This window comes from Portunus trituberculatus, chromosome 17 (assembly GCF_017591435.1).
Source record: "Portunus trituberculatus isolate SZX2019 chromosome 17, ASM1759143v1, whole genome shotgun sequence".
NCBI classification, from domain to species: Eukaryota; Metazoa; Arthropoda; class Malacostraca; order Decapoda; family Portunidae; genus Portunus; species Portunus trituberculatus.
The window spans coordinates 20,629,700-20,654,699 of record NC_059271.1 but is presented as its reverse complement, the minus strand read 5'-3'; positions in this window follow the sequence as shown (position 1 = coordinate 20,654,699).

Sequence of the window (25,000 nt, the reverse complement as noted above, 5' to 3'; positions counted from 1 at the left end):
TCAAGAGGGGAAAAAAGGTCACACAGGAAAATGTTATCAGACTTCTCATAAAATATTTGTTTTCTCTGATGGAAAATATGTAGCAGAAAATATATGCAGAATTAAGAAAATAATATAGAAAGGTCATAAACAAGCTGTAGATAATTTACAAACACGATCTAGCAGTTTAGTACTATTTTTATCCTTATTCTTATTCTGTTTTTCTTGTTTTATTCTAGGGTGCTATTACGGAGAACGTTTTTTTTCTGGAAAATAAGAAAGATAGAATGTCACACTGAAAGACATTATTACCTTCACAAAATATAAAGCAACAATTTAAAAGAAAAAATGTAGCTTCTTATACTTAAGCAGGAAAACAAAGAAAAAAAAATCATGACACAGAAAGACACCATTAACTTTATGAAATATTACGAATGAATTCACAAACAGAGTACAAGTTTATTTTTATGTTGATTAGACCTCATAAAATGCAATTCGTTTTACTGCAATGACTGATAAATGCCACTGTTATTATCCTCAGCCGGTGTGTGTGTGTCGCTGTTATTATCCTCAACCTGTGTTAGTGTGTGTGTGTGTGTGTGTGTGTGTGTGTGTGTGTGTGTGTGGGTGTAAGTGTGTGTGTGTCGCTTGTCCACGTCTATCGTATCAGGAAAACACAGACAACTTATCCTGTCGGGGGTAACAAAAACAACGTCTGCTGAAGTTTTCCTTGAACCACTTTCTACAACCGACTTGTTTGATAGCCGCGTGCTCGTCTTCGATTATGTAAATAGACAAATAACAAACAAAACTAAACAAAGATAAGTAAAATAAATTATCATTACTGCAGCCTGTTCTGGAAATTTCGGATGATGATAAACGAGCCAAGGTAATTTTTTTAAACATCATTTTTTTTATCTCTTGTTTTCCTGGGCAACTTTTTCTTCTTGTTCATTCGTTCACGTTTGTCTATTTTGTCTATTTCGATTATTGGTATTAAAACTTCAGGCATAAGGTAGTGGTGGTGCTGGAAGGTATATTTTTGTAAATGCCACAGTTACGTTTAAACTTTTCTTCTAATGTATCCTTTCTAATGGAGTAAACAAGGGCGTAAAACAGAATCTGAAGTTAAATATTAGACGAGGAAAACCGAAAAAAAGTGGCAATAAATGAAAAGAGAAAAAAAGAACAAGAAATAGAAGGTTAAATCAGATGAAGGAGGAAGAAAAACATTAAATCAGGATGAAAAAAAAAGAACTAATTTTCATACTATAAAACGCATGACATTTAACTCTATTCTAGATCAGTGAATAGGTGGTAATGGTGCTGGAAAGTAAGTACGTACCCATTTATCATAATAACTTCTGTTCAAAGCTTTTCTGATCTACTACAGAGCTGCTACAGTATAAGACACGTGACACTTGATTGTAGTCATAAAGAAAATGTATTATTAGCATATTCTCCCAAACTATCTTTATGAAGTGAACACAAACTAACTAGCAAGAACCTTCAGAATTACTTAAAAATGTAATAAAAAAAAACTGCACTCATAACTTCAGTACACTACATAAATACGATGCTACACCTGCACATTAAAGCATAAGGATTAAAAAAAAAAATTACACACATATATTCAACTATTACTTACCTAAAATTTCAATATAAGAAGCCTGGGAAGTTATAGCAAATAATATAGGCAGGAACTATATACATAATACAACAAGAATAAATATGTTTCTTTGCTATGACAGTTATAAGCTAAAAATAAACAAGTCTTATCTTTATACCAGCCATAAGAGAGAGAGAGAGAGAGAGAGAGAGAGAGAGAGAGAGAGAGAGCACCTAAACTAAAATTCACTAATGAAGAAATGCCTCATTGGTTTTTGATAGCGAGACAGACGGAGCGATAAAGGCGAGGAGGGAAAGGAAGGAAGAGAGAACGATAGAGGAGAGAAAAGGGTCTATAGAGGAGGGGGATAAAATGAAGGGATAAGGAGGAAAACAAGAGGGAGAAAGGAGGAAAAAGTGTGTGTTAAGACAGAGAGAGAGAGAGAGAGAGAGAGAGAGAGAGAGAGAGAGAGAGAGAGAGACGCCAGATGGGAACCGAGGCGAGCGCGGAGGAAGTTTTGAGTGAGGGAGTGTACTTGTGTTTACTCGTGTGTGTGTGTGTGTGTGTGTGTGTGTGTGTGTGTGTGTGTGTGTGTGTTGTTTTCCTCCCTACATACACATTCCTTCACAAACCCACAACACAACTCCTTAATGAAAACTATATGTATTTTTCATGAGTATAGAAGGGAACACGTCATTTCTAGAGAGAGAGAGAGAGAGAGAGAGAGAGAGAGAGAGAGAGAGAGAGAGAGGAAGTCACGTTTCGATCGTGGGAACTTAGGCACATGTCCTCCTGACACGTCAAGGTTAAGGGCAGAGAGAGAGAGAGAGAGAGAGAGAGAGAGAGAGAGAGAGAGAGAGAGAGAGAGAGTAAATACCTTCTTGATATTAGAAAAGAAAGAAAAAAGAAAAGAGAAAACAAGGAGTGAAAGTGAAGATTTGAAATGCGTGTGTAGAATATTTGCTTGTCTGTGTCTGTCTGTCTATGTGTGTCAGTAACTCTCTCTCTCTCTCTCTCTCTCTCTCTCTCTCTCTCTCTCTCTCTCTCTCTCTCTCTCTCTCTCTCTCCCCTTCTTTCACTATATCATGTTGCTCACTTCCTAACAGATGACAAGATGAGGGTGATGATTATTAGATTAGTATTATTATTAGGTCGTGTCGCGCCGTCGATAAATTAAACCTTTTTTTTCCTTTATTTCCTTGCCGTTTTCTGTTGGTTCGCTTCTTTCAGTCATCGTCCTAATGTGTTATGTTGTTTTGTTTATGTTGCTTTATTTTTGTGTTTCTCCGACTGCATTTCTTCAAAGTCATGTTATTGTTTGTCTTGTTTTGTTTTCCTGTTTACAATTTCTTGTTTTCGTTTTCTTCCGCTTCCTTAACACCCTCCTCCTCCTCCCCTTCTCCTCCTCCTCCTCCTCCTCCTCTTCCTCCTCCTGCTTCTTCTCCCGCTGTCTGTCTCCTCCTTCCTTTCTCCCTTCTTCCCTCCTTCCCTCTTCGCCACCCTCCTTTCCTGAGGCTACTCTCCGCCTCAGGGCTTCACCTCCTGGCTTCACTTAGGGTAATTATCCACCAACAGAGTTCCTGTAGTGTATCCAGACCTACCTCCTCCTCCTCTTCCTCCTCCTCCTCCTTCTCCATCTCCTCCTTCCTCTTACTCATGCTTTGCTCTCCTTTATGCTTCCTCATCCTTTCTAGCCTGTCCTTTTCCTTTTTTCTTTTACTTTCAGGTTTAATTCGTCTGGTCGCTCTTGGATTTCTTACATCGTATCTAGATCTATCTCATTCTCCTCCTCTTCCTCCTTCTCTTCCTCATCTTTCATTTCCTCCTTCCTCTTATTCATGGTCTGCCCTCCCTTTCCTGGCTAACCTCTACTTTGCTCATGTTCCTCCTACCTCTCTCATCTCTCTCTCTCTCTCTCTCTCTCTCTCTCTCTCTCTCTCTCTCTCTCTCTCTCTCTCTCTCTCTTTCAGGTCTACTCCCGTCTGACAATTTCCGTGTTATTTCTCGAGATTTACATCCTCCTCCTGTTCTTTTGCCCTCCATTCTTCTCTCTTTCATTATCTTACTCTTGCTCTAATTTCCCTCACCTTGTTTTTTTCTTTACACTGTCTCTACCTTCTCTTCTACCATACTAGTAAACGTTTATATTCTTCTTCACACACACACACACACAAAAAAAAAAAAAAAAAAAATTCCACTGCAGTTGATTTAGTTTCAAAGCACACATTTGTAATCACTCTCCCTTATAAAGAAGAAACGATAACTTAAGATTATACTTTCTATTTTTGTTCTCTTATTTTCCAATGACTGCTTTGTTAGGTTTTATCTTGCAATCTAACTTAACGTGACGTGATGTGGCGAAATCGAACATTCTAGTAAATAGATGAAAACACTCCACTTACTGTTTGAAAGCCTAGTCATATCTACTATAGTCTGTCCCTTCAGATGTTCAGTCATGTTCAAATTTTCCTTCTCTTTTCTCTTATTGCTCTAAATAATCTTAACTCTCATTCTGTGTCTGCTATTACAAATGTTCACTCCTCCTCCAGTGCTTCTCCACGTCCCTCTTTCCTTCCTCTTTCACAACTTCACTCCCGTCTGTCAACCTTTCACCTTACCTGGCCCACCTCCTCCTTCCTCACCACTCTGTCTACCCTCATCCCTTACTTGGATCTTCCTCCCTTCCTTCGGCTCTAATTCTCCTCCCCTTCCTTTTACTTTTAACTGTGACTTCTGCTCCACCGGTCTACTTTTCTTCCTCATTTTTCTCATCTGTTATCGTTTAGGTTTTCTCTTTTTTTCCCTTTTGCTTTCAATTTTCTTTTTTATTTGCATCATATGTCTGGCATTCTTCCTCTTATATGCTTCCTCTAACTTTGTCACTTATTTTGATGGGTATTTTTTTGTTTCTTTCTCTCTCTTGTTCATTATTCATTACTGGTCACTTAATTTTGATTTTCATTCACTACGGGAGCGATTCTCCTCAGCTCTTTTCTTTAAATCAAACTAATGAAAACAAAATAGAGAGCAAACACCAGCAGTCGTTTTGGCCCTTACGAGACTGTTCGTGATCTCTTACAATTACAAATCTAAAGAAAGAGATAATATGGTATTAAGAGAATAAGATATAAAGAGAAAAAGGTCCATATTTTGCGCGCCATTTTAATACTTCTCTCCATCACTTGAAAAACAACACCGTAAAACTACCAGTGTCATGATTAGGCTTGCTTTTATCCAGAACTCCCCCTTCAACCCTTAGACAGGAATACCGTAGGCCGCTAAAATGACTCTACTTTAATCCTCCCCCAAATAGAAGTAACCTCACATTTAACTCATGTTTATAGACTACACGAAAAAAAAATGTTAGTTAATTTATTTCTTACGCCTCCTTATTTTTCCTCCTTTCTCTCACACTTTTTTCTTACTGTCCCTTCTGGCTGTTATTGGGACTCGTAAGTTGCGGTGCGTGAGTCAGAAATCAGGTGTATTCTTAGGATGGTTAATAACTCCTCCACATCTCGCTTGAGGGATCGGCACATTTTCTTTAGCTTCTTGATTACCCTTGTGTAACCTTCGATTAAGCTGTTCCGGTCCTGTGAGGGAAGGTCTGAAGAGGTTTTTTTTTTTTTTCTTAACATTCTCTCTCTCTCTCTCTCTCTCTCTCTCTCTCTCTCTCTCTCTCTCTCTCTCTCTCTCTCTCTTGTTTTGTTAGGTTGTGTTTATCGACGAACTTTTCCTTACTTAGCTTTCATCCATTTTCTTGACATTTGTTAAACACGTCAAGAATAAAATGAACTCAAGGATAATACGCCTCACTCTTTCTCTCTCTCTCTCTCTCTCTCTCTCTCTCTCTCTCTCTCTCTCTCTCTCTCTCTTCTCTCTCCCTTTAATCGTGTCCTAGGTCTTCCCGCTGCCTCACCTCACGCTATAGTTTTACCTCGACAACAGGGAAGGAAGGAAAGCTTACAGGAAGAGGACTCATGGTATCCCCTTTCGTCGCCGTGTCCCCTATCTTTCCTCCCTCCCGCCTTCTCCTGTCCCATCCCCCTTCCTTCCCTGACACCGCTGAAGACGCCACCTGTGCTCGGGGATCATTATCTCTCCCCCTTCCCCCTTTCCCCCTCGTCTACTTCCGCTCGCTCCTGCCACACGTCCCCCTAACCACAAGACTCGCCCGAGGCCCAACACACGCGCCGGCGTGGATGGCAATAGCCGCCCCAGGAAACCAGAGGGCAGACAGATAAATAACCGCAGCGAGGGAAGACATTACCAGTGAGCGGCTAACTACTGTTGCTCCGCCTCACTCCTTTCCTGACCTCCTGTGACCTTCAGGAGTAAGTCAAGGGGAAGACACACACACACACACACACACACACACACACACACACACACACACACACACACACACACTCACAAGCACACACACAGGGATGGTGACTCGTGCGACTTTGCAGTAGGAGGAGGAGGAGGAGGAAGAGGATGAGGTGTTGCCTTGCCAGAAGGAAGGGATACGTTCAATTGGCTGTTGGTTGGGTTAAGATTTCCTTCAGGAGTCAACAAGGAAGCGTGCGTGGACACTGAGTCTTTACTCTTTACTCTGCTGGTCGTACAGTCCAAACACATGCAGGAAATTAAGAGTTTGGGGTAAAATAGAAGGAAGTGACAAAAAGACGATTGCGGAGGAGGAGGAGAACGACGAGGAAGAGGAGGAAGGTCGCGTAAAGAGGGAGGGGGAAGCTGGTAGAGGAGGGACTGTTGCACCACGGGCATTTCCGGAGTAACGCCCGCGGGAGCACCTCAACAGGGCCTCCCCGTCAGGGCCGCACCGGCAGGAGTGGCGCCACAAGTCACCAGGTCTTGCGGTAGTAAACACACGCCAGCTTCTTATAGCCTGAGGTCATAGACTGAGTCTTCTTCTGGCAAAAGTCCTCGAGGTCACTTTTCTTCTGCAACATTACATTTTGGGGCGGTGAAAAAGAGTTCAAATCTTCTGCTAATGGCAAAGCAAAACAAACATAATGAGTTTCCATTCCTCATGAGAGATTGTGGCCCTCAGATGGTTGGAGGCAGGTGTCCCTCCCCATTAGGATCTAGAGAGCAGGTGGAGGGAGGATGAGTATGGGAAGCGATGGCGTAATGGAAGTAAAAAACACATACACAATTCTGGGAAGTCGTTCCTGCTGCAGTGACGAGATGCTTGAGGTGCCAACGCTCTGTACTTCCTGCTCCCTGTAACCCTCGTGTTCCTCCACTGTCTTACGAGAGAGACACACAAACTCTACTCACGCGGGCCACGGAATTTGGAGAAAATCCCTATGCATACAAATTAAACTGATGAAGACTTAATAACGTGGGTGTGACGAGCAAAAAGTCCATGTGTCTTACTCGACGTGGCTAATGTCTGGAGGCGACAGGTGAGGTTGAAGACTTCCGCTGAGTAAGACTAGTACGTAAATTCGTGCTGACAAAAACACTTCACACACGCATTGCAGCGGAGTGTGGAGATGGAGAGGTAGAAGAGGAGGTATACTGTGTGGGTGGTGAGAGTGGAAGGTACGGTGGTGGTGGGTGGCAGGGAAGGTTTGTGTTGCTGCATGTTGCACTGCGTAACAAGGTAGGGGTGTTCGTGCGTGTGATTCTCCCTAGCGACAAAAGGAGCGACGGACCGCCTGCCTGAACACGCACTTTGCCTAGCCACCGCCTCTCACCTTCACCGTTCACAACATTACACTTTATACCGCTATTTTCATATATTTCTATTTATTCGTACCCCGATTACTCGACTTTTACAGCGTGACCTTGGGAGCTGCGGTAGAGGCGGCGATGTGGTGCGTGAATTCATATCAGAATTCTCGCATGATTTCCCTTTTTATGATATCTGTGGGCAAAATATTAAATTGATAGCAAACGGACATTCGAATGTGGTCAGGGTTCGAAGCAATCTGTGAAAACTCAACCGTACGATCGAGGAAAGTTGGATTTTTGTATGTAGGTGTTCCAGATAATATCAACACTCTCCCTCATACACTCATCCTATAGTCTCTTACTTTTTTTTACAGCATAAATTTTCACAAATAATCTCGGAAGAACCAACGGACCGTGTGATGCATATTCTTTCTTTTGTGTTTGTACCACACTACTAGAACATCCTTATTCTCATCCTCTTTCTTATCATACATCTCTTACTTCAGAATAGAGACCAGTTACTTCACACGGGCAGCCTCACGAGGAACAACAAATCCTGAGCTGCTTATTCTTCTTTTGTGATTGTACCGTGTAGCAATAACATCCTTATCTTCATCCCACACCAACATCTCACAAACAGGCTCGCAAAGATCAAGAACTCTGGTGCTGTTCATATTTCTCTTGCGATCCTTAGTGTATCCTGAGCACCAAGGTCTATAGTGCATCTCTAGGCGCACCTGGGAGACAGGAGACAGTACGGTACCTGTCGCATGTGGCTGTGGCAGGTACCGTCCAGGTTGTCCCGACGTAATTGGAGGGCAGGGCAGCGTAGCGTGACTCCCCCGGGCTGCCATCCCTCCCGCCCTCCCTTCCCTTCCTCGCCTGCCTGGCCTCGCTGCCCTCACGACTCTCCTTCCAAAACATGAGCTTGTCTGTCCCACCTCAGTCAAGCGTGACACGTTGATAGACAAGACGTGTTTTCTTTTCCTTTGCAGCATCTGAATCCTGCAGGAATGGCGCTAGGGGACGTGTGTGAACCATAAACGCGAAAGTAGCGTGAGATTTTGGGAGCTCTGCCGTGTTGGGGAGTGACAGTTTAGCGAGCCGCTCTCAAGGTCCTCCAACCACCAGCTTCCGGTGTGGGCGAGGGAGTCACAGAGGAGTTGCCACTTCCCAGCACCCATCTGGTCCCTATTTTACCCACTCCCGTCAACTCCACTCCGGGCACAGGAACACCCAGCAGATCGGTGCAGGTCATGGGGGAAGGAATAAACACGCTGGAGTCACGGTCATGATGGTTGGGAGCGGCTTAGAGCATGTGGCGCCGGGGAGGTTAGAGGGGCCGAGGCAGGGAAAGTGGGCGGATGGCGTGTGGCGAATTGTGGGCGGCAGGCGTTGGGAGGGAGTAGGGTGAGGCGGGATGGGAGGCGGAGGGAAGGCATAGGGAGGGAGGGAAGGAGGGAGGGGTGAAGGGTGGCGGGCAGCAGAATAGCCGGAGGGAGCTGGCAGGAGGTGGCGTGAGGCAAGGAGAGGGCAGACCGCCACGCTCCGCGGCAACACTCCTATAGCCTCACCTGGCCCCTCGTTACCTGGCAAGACAGTGGCTCGTGTCCTTAAAGCCTTTGTTCTCTCATCACAGGTATTTTCAGGGACTATAGAGAAGATAAGTCAAGTTTCCATGTGTCTTTCACACTGAATATGCAGCATTCATGTCAGACTATCGTTATAATCATAAACATGCTTATGAAAACACCGAGTAACGTCCACCACATGGGAGGGATTAGCGACAAAATGTTTAAGAAAGTAGCATAACAGCGCTTTCGCATCCACTTGGGATATCATTAACTACGTAGTCCTTGAAGCGTTACTTCAATATAAACTTTACAGCAATATCGGTCAAACGGAGTGATAGATGAGAGGAGGAGACATTTACCGTGTTACTGCGGTCAATAGGAAACTTTACAAGATTAGAAAGTAAGGGACGATAGATGGACATACAGGGATAACTTCGTATAGGCCTATTGGTTATTTGGTTTCACTTAGGTTAAAGCCATTTTATCTTTCTCTCGTTTATGCTTTCCCTCCTCTCTTCCTTTTGGAAGGTTGGCGAGGCTGTCACATAGGGAAAACCTCGTGTCCCCAGATGTCCCTTGCTGTCCTCATCATAATAATGACAATATCCGTTTCACAAAGGCTTGATAATCCTCCACAACTAACTCGAACCCCTTGAAGAGTGGATCAGGTGGCGGGAACGCGGCTCGAGTTGCAGCACCTGATCCGCTTCTGTCCGGTGACGTGCGCACAACGGCGCAACGGACTGGCCGCATCGCGCACACTGGCCGGCTTGAGTTACCCTACTGAACTTTAAAAGGACGTTTGGGAGCGAAATTCCTCTACCCTTTTCTAAAACCCTTCGTTTTCAATGGTTCAGAAGAAAAGAAAAATATAAAAGAAATTCCTGTGACCATTTCATGTAGGTTTTTCTTTTATTTGCTTTATTCTTTTCCTTCTTCCCCCTTTTCCATCTGTATTTTTTGCTACGCCACGGTATTACGTTCTAGTCGTAAAGGAGGATTTGAAGAGAAACTCAAAGCATATTTTTTTTATTCCCTTACTTTTCCGTGACCATTTTTATCTCAGTTTTTAGTGCACCTTCTATCTTATTTTTCACAGCAATTTATCGCTTCTACCATCCCTAACAACTACCACGCACACAGACTCACCACCCCACCATTAAGGCTGCAATTCACACCCAGATCTTCCTTCCTCTACGCCCCGCCAGAGCTCGTGCCGTCAGCCGCCACATTCATCTCGCCTGCAGCCCTCCATCCACGCCTCCACGGTGCGCTGGCTCGCCTCACTCCTGCATCAGACACACAACGCGTCATTTTACAGTGGTGATCACATCTGACCACACCCAACATCATCTCTCTCTCTCTCTCTCTCTCTCTCTCTCTCTTACATGACGAAACCTGCTGTACTGTACTTCTCTTGATTGAAGATCATGGTGTTTGGTTTTAACACACACACACACACACACACACACAGAGAGAGAGAGAGAGAGAGAGAGAGAGAGAGAGAGAGAGAGAGAGAGAGAATCATAACATAACATAAACATCATTACAGCAAACAAATAAACAAACAAACATCATAGCACATAACCAGCTTTTGACACTAACACGCTATATAAATCACCTGCTAATTAGTTCTTGATATTTACTAATGTCTGACAGGAACATACATTATTAGATTAGTTGAACAGTAGGCTTTGTCATGAGTATCCTGTATAACTCACCTGCTTACTTGTATTACTCTGAGACGTCTGTTGAGCATGAATATACAGTTTTTGCTAGTGTGTATTGCTTGCATGGGTAAAGTGTTTTTCATTCCATTGTCTCCTAGTTTAGGTTTCTTGCTATTGTCCTGTATCGTATAATGGTAAGAAATATTATATAAGAGGGAGAGAGGAAGCAATGTTTACCTCAGATGCAGTTGGTGTTAAAGCTGTGAAGATCAGCAGATGTCATCACAAGAGGTCGCAGCACAAACACAATTATCTTAAAATGGTCCCTTAGTTTTATTATTGCTACTAGGTCTTTAAAACCTTGTCGCATAATGTAATGAAGATAGTGATGAAATTGATAATAAACTAAGATCAACCATGAAAGAAGTGGTGTTGTCTTAAAAATTACTATTATGGGAAAGCATGATATTTTATATATGTCATTGGAAGATCCCTCACTCATCACCAAGAGTTCCAATACTGACAGTCTTATAAACTTCACTTTGATTCACACCCATGGCATCACTTTACATGAAATTCTATGTAATCTTTTGACAAATGTAAAATTAATACTATATAACAAATTACTCTAAAATATAATAGCTACTTCAGATCACTAAATGTTGACTTCACTGGCTAGACTATGCACTTTATTTCATCCCTTACTTAATATCATTGTAAACATAAACGCTTACAAAATTTAAAAGTAATAATGACGCATAAAATTAAAACAACATACAATGAGAATACCGTAATTAAATAAAAGTATCGATAGTGAAGAAGAGGGGGGGGCATTCCGCGTGTGTTTTCTCGTGGTTATGTGTCTTGTGACGGCTTGGGAAAACTATCGAAATATTTTTATCTGTAGTGATGGACAAGCCATGCTTATGTTTCTAAGAGAAACAGCAGTCCAAGAGCAAGTCCTCCAGGCAACAATGAGGTAATGTACAGCTGGATTATTGAGATTGAATTAGATTAGTGACAGGCAGGTTCCTTCCCCGCCAGGTAAACATGAGGACAGACATCGTGAGGGCAGAGAAGTGCCGCTGCCAGGGGTATGATCATAATGGCTATGTTGTTTCCTAGTGTGTTTTTTGGTGATTCTTTGTGATTTGTACACTTTCCTTTACTTCTCTTACTCACTGATGAGCTTAGGGTATCGGGAATAATTTTGCAATGCATCTATTACATTGTTGGTAACTACGTAGTTAAGAATGTTCGGGAATGTGGGACGAGTGTTTTCGTGGATGCCGGAGGCGATTATTATTATTATTATTATTATTATTATTATTATTATTATTATTGATGTTGTTGTTGTTGTTGCTGATGGTGTTGTTGCTGTTTACCTTAGTGAAAATATCGGCGGTAAACAAGATGGTGGTAATAATGTGGTGGTGGTGGTGATGTTATGACTATCTCCCGAACACGCAGATATGCACTTAGTGGTTGTAAGCAAACTGTAGTAATGTTAACCTACGTAAGAGTTGTAGTGATGAGGTGAAGAAAACAGGAACTTAACGCTGGCCGAACTTGATGTATATCATAGACTGCATTATCAGAGTTACTTAAAAGTGAGGCAACATTTCACATTATTACAACACACACAAACATATGTATTTATTTCTTATGTTGCGATTGAGAGCATTAATTATTTCCTTTCCTTTTTTTTCTTTTCTGTGTATATGGATGAATTTACCAGAATACTCTCACATATATGGCTAAAGACTGGGAGGCGTAGGTGAATGTGCTATGGCAACAAAACGAGTGAAGGGTCTTGGTGAAAGGCTTAAGTTTTGCTGCAATGACAGCAAACCCTTTGAACTGTAACGCTTATGTAAATTGAAGCCACACCTTTAACTTAACGCCCTCATGTTTAACAAAACCCATTTCCTGGTAACTCATTTGAACCATTTCAGGCGATTTTAACGTTCAAAAGTAAAACTAAGTGCTCTTGACTACTCGATCACTCCTATGACTGGCGGTGACACCTTTAAAAGCCATACTCTAAATTAGCACCGATCACACTAAGCCTGAAAAACCTTAGCAGCCAAAAGGTTAAGGAGAGAAAACAAAAAACAAGTAAGGGATAACTGGTATCGAACCCTGGCACAGATACGAAAAGCCACGTCATCTGCCTTATCCCTTCATTAATAACCAGGACCATAGCAGTGAGTGAGCGCCGCGGTATGTCACTATTGTACTGTGGTGGTCAAGTCAAGCACGGTATAGTACTGTGACCGGGATCATGTTTTTTTGTTCTTACGTGTCATAATGAAGTCGTTCCTCTCTCTCTCTCTCTCTCTCTCTCTCTCTCTCTCTCTCTCTCTCTCAGGATCCGCTAATGTCCATATTGTAGCGCTGTCTGTCCGAAATAGGACAAAAAAATGAGTAATACGGCTTGGTGTGGGGAGAGAGAGAGAGAGAGAGAGATAGAGACGAGTCATGTTCTGCTATTGGTTTATTCATGAGGCTTCAGAGCGATGGGAAGCTTATAGGAGGAAAAAAGTGAAAGGAAAAAAATTGAGTATCATGTCATATTATTATTTTGTGTTGTTTTGGAGTGGATTGTACTTGTGGCTTAAGTTGATCTTTGGTAATTCATAAACGTAAGAGGAAAATGAAGGAGGAGTATGAAAGTGTTTCCGATTTAGAATTGCTACTTCCTGTAAATTTTATGGGTATCTAGTGATATTAAGTTTTAGAGTGAAATGTCATATTCTATTTCTTGACGAAGGATGTTGTAGAGGAGGAGGAAACAAGAATAAGACAGTTAAAAAAGTGAAAGGAAACAAAAACAAGAAAAGACAAGGAAGATAAGAGATTGGGAAGAAGAGGAGGAGAAGAGAACTCTCGCGATTGAAAACAAATCTATAATAACATAAACTCAACCAGTAATCTCTCAGACCTAGATAGCGAGTCTTATATATATATATATATATATATATATATATATATATATATATATATATATATATATATATATATATATATAGTTTCCTAGTTGGCAGTGTTGACAAGTAATTTTGGTTGATTCTAAATAATCAGTATCAACCAAAATTAGTTGTCCCCACAGTCAACAAGGAAATGGTAATCTCTCAGTTTGATGTCTTACGTTGAGCATCACACTGCAAAACATCACACGTGCAGATAAAAACTTGAAGGGTCCACCAACAAGTCCAAGAGTGAGCTGGAGTGATAATACTGACGCATACTCAAACTTATCATGACACCATCAGAATTACAGCTACCCACACACAACGCTTCATCGTCCATCATTGTCATCATTGTTATCATTGTCTGCCTCCTCAACCAAGAAATCACTGAAGGCAAGATACAACTGCCACGCCCTTCCTTGTCTATATGCCTGTCTCACTCCGTCAATCCCTCCCGCCCTTACTTGACGGAGGGTATTCTTCTTTAGCCACCCAATCACCCATCCACCCACTCGCCTCTTTCTGCCTTCTGCTCTTCCTCTATTCTCAGACTCTCGTTTTCTTTACCATCATGCCGGCCACACCCATCTCAGTGACTCTTCATTAATTTTTTTTATCTGTTTTCTTGTTCAGTCTCTCTCTCTCTCTCTCTCTCTCTCTCTCTCTCTCTCTCTCTCTCTCTCTCTCTCTCTCTCTCTCTCTCTCTCTCTCTCTCTCTCTCTCTGACTCATCATACTTCACCCCAACTAGGCATTAGTATTTTTTCTTGTTAGTCGATGTCTTTTCTTGTATTCTTTTTCACTTAATATTCCCATCACGCTTACTACCTCATTCAACCGTTCTTTGTCTTGTTTTCCTCCTCCTCCTCCTCCTCCTCCTCCTTCTCTTCCTCCTTCATCGTGCCAGCGTCACGCCCCTGCACTCCTCCCTTTCTGCTTTCTTGTTCCATCAGCGCCACGTCTTGATCGGGCGAAGCCGGTAAATTGGTCTGCAAGTTCCCCGGTCACGACGCTCGTCCACACGAACGCACACGAGCAAACATGTGCACTGAAAACATATCGACACACACACAAAAAGACAATTAGCGTGCAATTACACAGAAATTTTCGGCCGTGTACACAAGCCACGGGTCTTCGTTCATCGGTATGTTTTTTTTTTTTATTCCTTTTTCTTTTTTTTTCTTTTGCGTCTCTTTCTTGTTCTTCAGTTGCGTACACATCATTCGTATGTACGTAGTTGCATGTAATGTTGTTTGATTGGGAAGGAGGAGCCTTTTTTTCTGTCTTTTATTTTTCTCTCTATCTTTCTCTCTTTCTCTTTATCCATTGTATAGGTTGTGATTAGGATTTTTCCCTTCAGTTATCACCAAATTCAGTGCATCTCCATATGAAAGGTTTCGTGCTTGTCTCAGTGAAGTGGTTCTCTCTCTCTCTCTCTCTCTCTCTCTCTCTCTCTCTCTCTCTCTCTCTCTCTCTCTCTCTCTCTCTCAGTCACTTAGCATACTCGACTCTCTCTCAGTCCACTGCTTGCACACTTCTCTGTCTTTCTCTCACTCTACTGGCCACTCACTCACTCTATTCGTCACTCACGTCTCTTGTCCTTCTTCACCTTACCTGTCCTTCACTCCCTCACTCACTCGACGCCAACTTGCCGCCTTCAACTTGACTCCTTTCTTTCGCTTTCTCTGTGTTTTCGTGAATTGGTGAGTTTCTGCTAATGAATGAAATTGCCTTAAAAATTTATTCTCTCTCTCTCTCTCTCTCTCTCTCTCTCTCTCTCTCTCTCTCTCTCTCTCTCTCTCTCTCTCTCTCTCTTGTTCTTAATTTATGTTAACGATATTGTCCGCTCCAGCTCACATCTTAATTTCCTCTACGTTCAAAGTAATGACCTCACACTGCTGCAGAACATCATGAACGAGGAGGTGGTCCACATCTGCAAGTGGCTCAATAGCAACAAATTAAAACCTATGTAGACAAAACTCGTGTCATGATATCCCAATCTTTAATGACCAGAACATCTCATAATATTAGTATCAAAATTAGTAACCTCTCCATATGTATGTACGTATGTTGTCGGTGGTGTCTGGCCTCGGTAGCGTCTGCCAGCTGTATTGTTCGTAGATATATTGATAGGTCTGTATAAAAGCTACGGCTCAACAGACCTAGGCTTTCTGTTTAACATGTGTATCTGTTTCTACTTCACTTCGTAAAAATAGAGGCCAATAAACAAGTTAAAGTCAAGTCAAGTCTCTCTCTCTCTCTCACACACACACACACACACACACGCTTGCTCGCTTGATCTCGCATTCAAATAAGCCGATGTACTTAAAGAAAACCCCTTTGATATTTAGCATAGAAAATAGCTCAAGGGGAATAAGCGAGGAGGCAAGTACTGGAAAGATTTCTTTGTTACCTCTGCTTAAGTAGCTTTCGGTGACTTAAATCTGAACTTGGAAGCAACCATTGTTTTCTTTGTGTGTGTGTTTTTTTTTTTTTTTGGGTGGCGGGGTGGGAGGCTGAGGAACTTCATGCGCTGAATCATTAACAAAAAAAAAAAAAAAAAAAAAAAAAACGGATTATTAGACATGAGCCTTAGATCTGTTATGTGCGAGGTTAGGCAATGAAGGGAGGAGTGAAGAAAGGAAATGTGTGAGAGATAGTTTGGTTTAGGAGGCGGGGAAAAAAAAGAAGGTGAATTATTGACTAACTTCATTGTTTCGGTACTAATGCGATGCAACTTTTCTTCACTTTTGGTTTGATTTACGATATTTTCCTAATTTGCTTCGACGTTTTATCTTTTTCCGTATTGCTTCTTTTGGAGAACTTTCTGCATTACCATATACTCTCTGCAATATTTCCTCTGTCCAGACACGCTCGGACTTCCAAAGGGGATACATTTAAAGCAATCTGAGAGTTAAGGGATTACTTCAACTTGCATAAAATTATTTGAAAATGTTGCAGTGAATTTCTTGCGCGTCTGGAAGTGGGCTGGCCATTTACCTTTTTTTTTCAGTTACAGAAGCAGTTTACCATTTGATTTACGTTTATTGGTGAAGGAAGAGGATAACTGGATTTGTGGATGTGTGTGTGTGTGTGTGTGTGTGTGTGTGTGTGGTGTATATGTGTGTGGTTTATGTGTGTGTTTCACTGTTTGATCTGCTGCAGTCTCTGACGAGACAGCCAGACGTTACCCTACGGAACGAGCTCAGAGCTCATTATTTCCGATCTTCGGATAGGCCTGAGACCAGGCACACACCACACACCGGGACAGCAAGGTCACAATTCCTCGATTTACATCCCGTACCTACTCACTGCTAGGTGAACAGGGGCTACACGTGAAAGGAGACACACCCAAATATCTCCATCCGGCCGGGGAATCGAACCCCGGTCCTCTGGCTTGTGAAGCCAGCGCTCTAACCACTGAGCTACCGGGCGTGTGTGTGTGTGTGTGTGTGTGTGTGTGTACTTATGTGTTGGCAAAGAAAGTCAGACAAAGCCATGATCAATCCATATTAATAATTAAGTATAACCTAACCTTACCAAACCTAACCTTACCAAACCAAACCTTACCAAACCTAACCAAATTTAACGTAATGTAATCCATATTAATAGCTCTTTCATTGCTGAGGCGGCGAGGGTGATGGAGCCGCGTGCGAACCCGATTCCATTAATTACTCCCCATTGTCACTGCCATCAAACAGCCATTAGCTATTGATTACCAAGACAAGGGGCGCCCAGTCACTGCCGCCCAGACAAAAGGCCACCAGTACCACACTTTTTCTCTACTCTTTTTCTTTTCTCTCTCTCTCTTTCTCGTATTTCCCTCGAGGTCAGTGGGAAGTAAGACGAAACGACAGGCCAGAGAGAGAGAGAGAGAGAGAGAGAGAGAGAGAGAGAGAGAGAGAGAGAGAGAGAGAGCTGCAACGTGCGACTTTCTGGTTTACGTTCATGCGAAAGAATCAGCTGAACACGGAACCATCGAGAGAGAGAGAGAGAGAGAGAGAGAGAGAGAGAGAGAGAGAGAGAGAGAGAGAGAGAGAGAGAATCAGCATAAAAAAAAATCTTAAAAGACATTATTAACTTATTTCATATACATATTAATAGTAGTAACGGTAGTGGTCTGTATAGGTGGTGGTGGTGGTGGTGGTGGTCAGCTAATTTATAATGGAGCCACACTCTGTTCATGCATAATTCATAACACCTGCCGGGAGAGTTTGCTTAGGGGGGCTGGAGTCTCGCGTGGTCATTAACCGTAATTAATCGCTTAGTTGGCGACGATGGAGGTGGTGACGGGGACGATGATCACTCCTCCTCCTCCTCCTCCTCCTCCTCCTCCTCCTCCTCCTCCTCCTCCTCTTCCTCCTGATGAATGTGTGCTCAGCGTGTTTTGAGAGGCCCGCCGTCTCTGTCTCATCAGGAGGGGCGAGGAGTGATGTATTTGAGTGGGCGTTTTGCGCACCTACCCTTCCCACCTTCCTGCCCTATGCCCTACCTCCCCTCTCTTCCTTGCCTTGGTCCCTTCCGCTCCCGCTGCATTCACTCTTCGTCTCGCATCCTCCAGGCACCTTCTCATCACCTCATCACTCATCCTGTCCTCTCTATGCCTCTCTTCCTCACCATCTCTTCCTCCTCTTCCTTCTTTCCTCATCGTCTTGGCTCACTCACCTTCTCCTCGCTCACAACTGCACGTTCTCTCGGCGCCACACCCACACCTCTTCTCCGCTGCTTTCTCCCGCAAGTCCTTTTCCGTCTCGGTATGTTTGTCGAGGTCCTGTCTCAGCCTCTCATTATGAAGACGAACCATGTGGCCGTCTTGAGAGGGATGATCCGTCTCCTTGATCCGTGAACCAACACCTTAGGAGATGCCTTTCTTACACCTACTGTACCCTCTTCTTCCTCCTCACTCTCCTCTCCATACTCACGCTTCAAGTTTACCTGTGAGCTTACCTGCAGTGCGCAATTATTCTAGATTAAGAGAAAAATTTGAGTTAAAATAGTGAAGTCTTGGGTGGGTACGTGATGTTCCAGTGTGAAGTTAATTACGGAGGTGAAGGTTTTGTCTGCGTCGGTGTGTGTGTGTGTGTGTGTGTGTGTGTGTGTGTGTGTGTGTGTGTGTGTGTGTGTGTGTGTGTGTGTGTGTGTGTGTGTGTGTACTTTGTGGGCAGTGTGAAGGCAGGGAGGAGGCAGGTGTGAAATCTACGAGGCGTTTTAGGTGATATTACTTGAATGCTGAGTGGAGTTTTGTCCCTTTTTTCACCTCCTTCCTGTGAGTACTTAGTGACTGTGAGGATTCTTAAGCATACCTTGGTGTCTGGTGTTGCTTTGTCTCTGCATTGTCTGCTGGAAACTATATACGTATGCACACGCTTATTTTTTCAGTGCAATGTGTGAAATGTGGAGCCTTTATGTGCGAAAAATCATTATGTGCACTGACCTTTGTGTTTTCGTTGGCGTGGTGGTAATGAAGAAATCCAGGTTTGAATCCGGCTCGATTTTTTTGTGTTATTAGTGTATGAGTCAGGCTTAAATTTTTATGTTTTTGTGTTATTGGCGTGTGTGTGTGTGTGTGTGTGTGTGTGTGTGTGTGTGTGTGTGTGTGTTTTAAATGGCTATCATTACCTTGCGAGAGGCAAAAATAATATATAAAGAAGTATCAAATAGTGATTTTTAAAACTTGTCTCTCTTGACCGTGATATATCGAACTTGTCAAAGCTATTCATTCTTTTATAAGACACCATACGTCTTGTTTGAAATGGTCGTGTTTCATTATCAGATGTTTTTCTCATATAAGGATTAGTTTTTTACTTGAAATTAAATCTCTTAAATTGATAACATGAAAAAAATGGGAAAGCTTCTAGAAGCTATCATACCTACATGTTGCACTCCCTTTATTAAACATGCTTACCTATTTCCACCTGTCATCCCCGTCCAGAAATCACGCTTCTTTCTATCCTCTTAAAACATTGAATCTAAGCTATACCTATTTGGATAAAGAATAAAACGTAACGTGCGTCGTTAGTGATCATTTTTTCCCTTCTCTCTATTGAAACGCTTTTTTATATCCCACGTTCCATTGAATTAAGTGATGCGCCCATGTAAAGCACCGAGCCTAATCTGTACTTGACTGAGGGATAAATGCCTTTGGTACATCACAGTTAAAGAGAACAATTCTTCAGGTGCTCCACGACTTGTTCCTTAATGGCCGTGTGGGGACCGCCTCGCACCGCCGCCCTTGTTCTCCATCATGCTTACTCCCCAGGGCTTATTTTATTTAGTTTTTATCTTGACCTTTTGAAAACTGCATAGCTTAACGTCATTTTTTTCTATTTTGCTTTGCATTGTTATTGTTTTTTTTTTTCCTACGGACAACGTTCCATAATTCTGTTGTGATATTTTAGGTAAGATAATCTTTTCGCCATTCAATCAGTCATTTAGTTGATCAGTTATTCAATAAATAATCGGTCAATTTGTCTGTCAACCATGCGAGCAGTTAAGTTCATATCAAGTGCTTCTTCCATTCCCTTTAGATCATCGAGTTACAATCTCTGAGAAATTTGACTCATGTCCCTGCTCTCTTCTTTCTCTTTTCATCTTAGTCTCCATGACTGGCTTTGAATCCTCCTTCCTTCCTTATTTATTTCTTCCCATTTTCTTACCATCCAGCTCACAGGTATCTTTTCTCTTGTACTCCTTTACATCACCACTATCATTACCATCATCACTAACAACACGACCTCAAACTTTATTCACGTACCTCACATATCTATTCCTTGTAATCTTAACCAAACCTCTTATCTCTCCTCTTTATCAAGTTTTCTGTCTACCCTGTCTTCTGTCACCATTTTCATTGACTACCACTCCGTTACTCATAATTTTTCCTTCCTCCCTACTTCCATACATTACCCTTCTATTGCTCTCCTTTCCCCATTTCCTTCTTCCCTACACGGCGAGAACACAACACATACATATTCATATCCAAGTAGTTACTCTGACCACCTAATACGGATACTTATCTTTCATTAGAGGGATAATAACACTGCCTACGGGGGTCATTTGGGCTCGCGGTGTGTGTGGGGTTGGACCGGGGCAGGAGTGTCGCCGAGGAGTACATGGGTGTTGTGGTGTGGCAGTGTCTTCGGGATAGGGACATATAAGTATCCAAGGATGTTTGTGGTTTGTGCTTAGTTTTTTTTTTTTCATGTGTTAAGGAGTTCAGCAAAGGGCAAAAGAAAATAAAAGAAATAGAAATGGATGAATAAAGAAATAGAGAAAAACAAACATATAAATACGATGAAATAAATGAGTAAGAGATATACGTTTAATCACGAAGAAGGTTAGCTTTACGAAAATGATGACAAATAAGTATGTCATTTTTTTTATGAGCAAGAGTAAAGATAAAAATAAAAGAAAAAAGGAGGAACAGAAAAAAAGTACGCTTATTATGTTATTCTTCCCCACAAAAAAGATACCTGTAGGGAAAAGAAAAAAAAAGTCAGTTTAGGATAAAAAAAAAAAATGTTAGCCCGTTTACTTTCGAAGGTAACGAGAGATGTTTTCTTTATTCTTCTCCACTAAGTGTTCCAAGTCGGAGAAAATCTGTTATGTGGAAGAAAGCTCTTATGTGGGAAACGCTAATGATTCTAATTGTGGAGATGCTTTCCGGGTAGAAATGGAGTTAGTTGCGTGGCTCTTAGAAATTATACACACGCACGTACTCACACACACACACACACACACACACACACACACACACACACACACACACACACACACACACACACACACACACACACACACACACACACACACACACACACGTCCATATTACTTCTTTACCTATATAATTACCCCAAAACTCCACCACTACCTTTCCTCTTCTTGTACCCAGTCTTCATCATCACTCCTTGCCACGTTTCTCTATTTTCCTTCCTTCCGTTCTTCACACAAACTTGCCAGACGAATGTACCACCTCCAGTTCCACCTAGAAAAAGTACTCCTTCGTTTCTCTACACAAGGTCACGACATGAATCCACCACCACCACCTTCACCTCCTCCGCCTTCGAGATAAGTGTAGCCCCTTGTCTCACACCGCCCCGAGCCTCCGATTCAGCGTCTTGTAAAAGGGTTCCTTGGTTCCTCGTGTCGCCTTGACGCTTGTAATTCATTTAGCTGGACAGGTGACCCTCATATCGCACGCTAGCGGGGACGACTTCCTTATCACCGCGTCTCCACACCCCCATAGAGAGCCGCTGCCCTCCTCGCCCCGTCAAACAGCGTGTCACTTAAGGACAAACTCTCGTAAGGACATGATGAGCATCTGCTGGTGTGATAGCATCTGGTGAGGCGCGACTCTCTTAAGCTAATGTCACTTTTTTTCTCTATTGTGGTGTCCTCTCTCTCTATCTTTCTGTGTGTGTGTGTGTGTGTGTGTGTGTGTGTGTGTGTGTGTGTGTTAGAGGGAGAGTCCCCCCTCTACCTTGACAAAATCCAGTATCAGAATCTCTATCAAATAGTTTAACCCTTTATAAGAAAAATTTATTAGTTGTTATAATAGTAAATTCTCTCTCTCTCTCTCTCTCTCTCTCTCTCTCTCTCTCTCTCTCTCTCTCTCTCTCTCTCTCTCTCTCTCTCTCTCTCTCTCTGGTCTGGTTGGTTCGTTATTAATGTGTTCCTTTGTTTTGCATAATGAGCTGGCATGTCTGTCCGTCTGTCTGTTTTCCTTTGTCCGTCATGTGTTTGTCGGTTAAGTTATTTTGATCACCTCGTAATCTCTCTCTCTCTCTCTCTCTCTCTCTCTCTCTCTCTCTCTCTCTCTCTCTCTCTCTCTCTCTCTCTCTCTCTCTCTCTCTCTCTCTCTCTCTCTCTCTCTCTCTCTCTCTCTCTCTCTCTCTCTCTCTCTCTGCCATATGGCCCGTGACGTCACGCTCTTTACACTGTACAAGGACACGTTATTCCTAGACCCACCTCACCTATGGACCGTGTGTGTGTGTTTCACTGTTTGATCTGCTGCAGTCTCTGACGAGACAGCCAGACGTTACCCTACGGAACGAGCTCAGAGCTCATTATTTCCGTTCTTCGGATAGGCCTAAGACCAGGCACACACCACACACCGGGACAACAAGGTCACAACTCCTCGATTTACATCCCGTACCTACTCACTGCTAGGTGAACAGGGGCTACACGTGAAAGGAGACACACCCAAATATCTCCACCCGGCCGGGGAATCGAATCCCGGTCCTCTGACTTGTGAAGCCAGCGCTCTAACCACTGAGCTACCGGGCGTGTGTGTGTGTGTGTGTGTGTGTGTGTGTGTGTGTGTGTGTGTGTGTGTGTGTGTGTGTGTGTGTGTAGTACTTTTACCTTATCCTATTTTGTTTCTTTTCATTATTTTTTCGTTTTCTTTCACGTCTTCTCCAAAGTACAGTGTGTTTCAATCTTCCATCTTTTATTTTCATCATGTGCTGTGATATTCACTTTCACGTTCTCATTTTTCATTTTTTTTTTTCGTATTTACTAATTTTTTTTCTTCGTGTCCTTTCCATTCTTTCACATTCAAGTCAAAGTCGTCAGTCATGGAAGGGCAGAGTGAGAAATATAACACTAAACGTCAAGGAGTCAATGTTGGAAATCCTTACTGATGAAATTGAGGCTGTATTCTCTCTCCTATAATGGCTACTGCAGAGGCGATGAAGACATGAAGATGGACGCCTCACACAAAGAGCAGTTGTCTTCTTATTGTGGTCCGCGGAGGCAATTGTTGGCAAAAAGCTCCTCAGAGTGTGAAGGTGGATCGTAAAGACGAAGAGACAAACACCCCCGTGATGGATACACTAATTCCTTGTCTTGTGTTGGAGTGTCTATTGGCGGTGAGACAGTGGTGTGTTCCTTCTCTCCCTCAGGACGAGTATCCAATGTTGCTCTACCGGACAGACGACCCTAATGATGGTGTCCGTTGGCGGGTTTTAGTATTCAGTACCTCCACTCACAGGTGCCGGTCGTAAGGGAATATATTGGCAGTACAATTTGGTTTATCTTGAGGTATTGTTGTGTTGGCTGACTAGACGCTTGCAGTGAGGGCCGAGGAGGCTGAGGGGATGTATGAAGAGGCACTGAATGTTGCGGCGGGAATTAGCTCTTGTAACTCGCCATGACGCAGCACTTCCCAGCCTCCCGACCTCCCGCGGGGCCGGATGGACCGTCACCGCGGGGAGAACCAACCGGCCACCACACCAGCCAAGGTCGCGTGCACACACACACACACACACACACACACACACACACACACACACACACACACACACACACACACACACACACACACACACACACACACACACACACACACACACACACACACACACACACACACACACACACACACACACACACACACACACTAATAAGACATAGTAAACATTATCAAGTATGTGAAAAGCGGAATAAATATAATCATAATTTAGTGGACGTTAAATAATGATGATGATGGCGATGATGACGATGATGATTGATGATGATGGTGATACTAATGTAATGCCATATGAAACCTATTGATTAACATCTTTCATACAAAAACATTGTTAAAATAGATTGAAAATAAATAAAAAAAAAAAAATAGGTAGATGATAAATAAGAATACATAGAATAGAAGAAATAATCGCATGGGTAGCACCACACTACACACACGTGACATTACAACACAACCACAATCACCATCACGCTTCAAGATCCATATACTTAAATGTAACCTCTAAACACACTCACCCTTCCATTCCTTCCTTCAGGCATATCCTACAGCCCTTCCATCCACCGACAGTCTCCAATCCTTCCTACAGGCACACCCTAAATCCATCCTGCCTCATCCTACGCCTCAAACTTCTCCAGATCCTATAAATTCCATGATCCTTAACACTATCACTCTATCCACTCTTGTTTCTCGTCTCCCCCAAGCTCCGTTACCTTATATTCTCCTTCCCCCATCCCCTCCCTGGTAATGAGCACCCCACCTCCCCAGTAATACCCTTTCGCCTCCTCTCCCTTTACCGGTAACCTGGAACTTATACGACCCGGTAATTAAACCCTTTCAGTGGCGTCTTTGTTACCTGGCTGGTGCAGGTGATGTAGGCCTAATTAAGGTTATCGTCACCTGAGTTTTGCCTCACTTACTTAGTCGCTTACTTAACTATGAGTATACATTTTCACTCGCTCTAATTGATTTTATTGTTCTTTTTCGTTTATTTAGACAGTCAGTCACTCGGTTCTGTTAGTTATTGAGTTTGTTGGTTGGTCAGTCAGTCAGTCATTGCCTCACTCACTCACCCACCCACCCATTCACTCACTCACTCATTCACTCACTCATTCACTTACGCATCCGGTCGCTCTCTCACTCCCTCCTTCAATCAGCCAGCTACCCACTCACCCACCCCAACACTAAGGCTCTCTCTTCCCCATTCATTATAAGATTTTTTTTTCTATCTCTCAGTACATGATAGACAATCGAGGTACATTGAATGGC